The following is a 3,721-nucleotide window of genomic DNA, read 5'->3' as shown; positions in this document are numbered from 1 at the left end:
AGGTTTGGGTAATGAAACATGCAACCAGAGCCGGCCATAGGCATAGGCAAACTAGGCAATTGCCTAGGGCATTTGATATGCCTAGGGGCATCAGCAGCTTCTGTTGATTAAAATGATATGCGGCATGCCTATATTCTGTGTGTAGCATTTCATATGCAGATACAGCCATAGTCTCACACAGTATATAGGCATGCTGCATATCATTTCAATCAGCAGAAGCTGCTTGTGTACCCTAGCCATAAAGCAATGCAAATAAGATGCATTGTCATTAAAAAAAAGTGTGCCCGACATTAGCATTGAGGCAATATTTATGAGGACACATCTGTATCCAAGCAGAGGCAGAGGTCACAGTGTTAGTGGCAGTGTGAGTGCTGTGTGCATGTGAGTGGGTTGGTTGTGCAGTAGTGTTCGGAATATGCGTAAGGAGAATTATGTGTGTCATGTAAAAATGCATTAATAATGTGCAACATATGTATAAGGGGCACTATGTGTGTCATTATGTGTATAAGGGCATTAATAATGTGTGGCATATGTGTAACAGGGTACTACTGTATGTGTGTCATTATGTGTATAGGGGCACTAATAATGTGCAGCAAATGTGTAGGGGACACTATGTGTGTCATTATGTGTCTAAGGGCATTAATAATGTGCGGCATATGTGTAAGGGACATTATGTGTAAAAGGGCATTTATAAAGGTTGTCATAATGTGTAAGGCGCATTATGTTTATAAGGACATTAATAAGGTGTCTCATAAGTGTAAGGGGCATTACTGTGTGGAATGTGTGTAAAAGCATTACTTATGTGTGGCATTATGTGTATAAGGTGCTCTACTATGTGGCATTGCGTATAGAAAGGGTACTACTGTGTCGTCTAATGTGAATAAAGAGCAATAGGGTGTGGTGTAATGTGAATAAGGAACAATTCAGTGTGATGTAATGTGAATAAGGGGCTCTACTGTGAGGAGTAACGTTTATAAGGTAAAGTGATACTACTGTGGGATGTAATATGAATTATGGACACTATCGCATGATCATATCTGAATAAAGTTGCAGTACTAATTGGAATTGGGGTTATTGTGTGGCCATGCCCCTTGCCAGCAAAAACACACCCCTTTTTGAGCTGTGCGCCAAATGTGCGAACTGTTCCTATTTAAAATATAGGGGGTACAAGGTCAGAGGCGGAACCAGCGGTGGTGCTACGGTGCACCAGCCAAAATCTTGCCTAGGGCATCATATTGGTTAGGGCCGGCTCTGCATGCAACCTACCAATTAAATGGGGGAAAAAATAGGTTATATTACTGTATTAGAAAAGGATTTGGAGATGCTCATTGATAGTAGATTTAGCAGCAACACACAACATCAAAGTGCAGCAACAAAGGCAAATAAAGTGTTAGCATGCATTAAAAGGGGCATTGAGACAAGGCATGAGAGTGTAATCCTGCCACTGTATAAATCATTGGTACGGCCGCATCTTGAGTATTGTCTACAGTTCTGGGCACCTCCCTATAAAAGAGACATTTTGGAACTTGAAACGGTTCAGAGGTGAGCTACCAAATTGATTAAGGGGTTGGAAACACTGGACTATGAGGAGAGGCTTTCAAGGTTAGCTATGTTTACACTAGAAATGAGACGACTAAGAGAAGTTATGATTAATATTTACAAATATATAAAGGGACATGTGAGTTGTTTACTTATACCCCTTTTCCACTAGCTTTTTTTACCCGTGTTTTTGCACGGGGGCGCGCATCGACACGGGTTTTTAGTAGGTGGAAACGGCTCAACACGGGTTGAGTGACCCGGGAATCCTACCCGGATAGCTACCTGGGTAGAACACGGTAATGACACGGGCAGGGCCGGTGCTAGGGTGCTCGGCGCCCTCCTGCAAACTAAAAATTTTGCGCTCTTTTATAAATACAGATGTGATCGCTCTCATCCTACCCGCAAGCGGCCGCATTGTGCTTGCAACTAGCTGCGGCAAGCTGCATCTGGTTGGCTGGAACATACAAGCCATGCAATCACAATGTCCGTGATACATTATGCCACACACCACAATGCCCACTACACATTAAGCCCTACAGTTCGGCTTCTAATTACTTTTAAATTACCTGATCGTTGCCAAGGGTTTCATGATCTTGGTTCCACGCACGGTGCCAGGGCTTTTCATGCTCAGGGTGTCATGCTTGTTGCCAGGGGTTTCATGCGCTGGGTGTTATGCTCGTTGCCAGGGGTTTCATGCACTGGGTGTCATGGGGAGTAATGCTGCCCAAACCGCTCCCCGCTGTTTAGTGTGCCGTGTGCACTGCTGCCGATCCCCCTGTTGTTGCTGCTGCTGCCGCCGCGCCAGGGTAGCAAGTTGGCAGGGCTGCAGCCTGCAGGGTGCCGCCGGCCGCGGCCAGCGCTATGCACTCCCGGCACTTCCTAGACGCTAGAGGTCAAGTATGACCTCTAGCATGTCTCCTCCATGGCGGCGGCCATTTTGGAAGGGACATTTAGCAGATTGACATGCGGACGACTAGTCCGCATGCCAATCTGCTCTGAATTAGTGGCAGTGCCCCCGTAGCCCTGCGCCTCCTAGCCTCCACAGTGGCTGCGGGGGCAGTAGTTACGCCACTGAATAGGACACTTTATCTCCCCCCCCATTAATATGCAACTCTCTAGCACACATTAATATGACACTACCCCCCCAAAAAAACAAATATAATACAACCCACCCACCCCCCAAAAAAAACACATTAAAATGACATTACCCCCAGCTTATATTAATATAACACTACCCCCCTTTCCAGCACACAATGACATGACAGTGACACTACCCCCCCAAAACACATTACTATGACATTACCCCCCCAAGCACATATTAATATGTTACTCCTCCCCCCCAAAAACACATGAATATGACACTTTAACACTCTCCCCTTCTTCCCTCGCACCCCCCCCCCCTCCCCTCCCACTTCCTTCATTTATCTGCAGCAGAATTTACCTGAGACTTAGCTGGGCCTCTGCTCCTATGTGTGCCTGTGGTGCTGCAGGCTGCTACACTGCACCGCTGCTCCTCTTCTGGCTGGCTCCTCCTGTGCATCATGTGACTTCTTGTTTATCGGTGCCCCGTGAATCCAGCACTGATGGGAAGGGAGGGAGGCTGTTGAAAACTGCTGTGTCTCCTCAGTGACAGAGAGGAGACTCAGGAGAAGGGGGTATGAAGGGGAGGGGAGGGCGCGGGGGTGCTGGTGCGCGCACTGCTGCCTGTCTTTCAGCTAGGTGCAGCGTAGAGGAACAAGCCGTGGAGGAGAAGGAAGGGGGAGGCACCTCACAGGCTCACACACAGCACACTGGAGGAGAATTTATGTTTGTTCTGCCGGCGCTGCCTGTCACTTTGACAGGCAGAGCTTGCGGTAGCAGACAGCAGCACTGCGGGCCAGCAAGGTAGCAGAGCGGGGACAGCGCCTCTCCCACCCGGCGCCTCCCTGCTTTGCAGACCTTGCTGAGCGGGTAGCGCTGGGCCTGGACACGGGTAACTGTGCAGTGGAAACGGTCATTACACGAGTAACGTTCTGAGATGCTGATTGGTGCTTCTGGGGCGCAGGAAGATAATGTCATCCCTGGGAGACACCCTGGGCACATGCAGGCACTGCAGCAGCGTGCAAAAAAAGTGGATGCAAGTCGCTGTACAAAGGTATTGCAGCAGCTTGCAAACAGCGCTACGCTGGGCACATGCAGGCAT

Source organism: Pseudophryne corroboree, chromosome 6, assembly GCF_028390025.1.
Source record: "Pseudophryne corroboree isolate aPseCor3 chromosome 6, aPseCor3.hap2, whole genome shotgun sequence".
In the NCBI taxonomy this organism is placed as follows: Eukaryota; Metazoa; Chordata; class Amphibia; order Anura; family Myobatrachidae; genus Pseudophryne; species Pseudophryne corroboree.
This window is presented reverse-complemented; position numbering follows the sequence as displayed.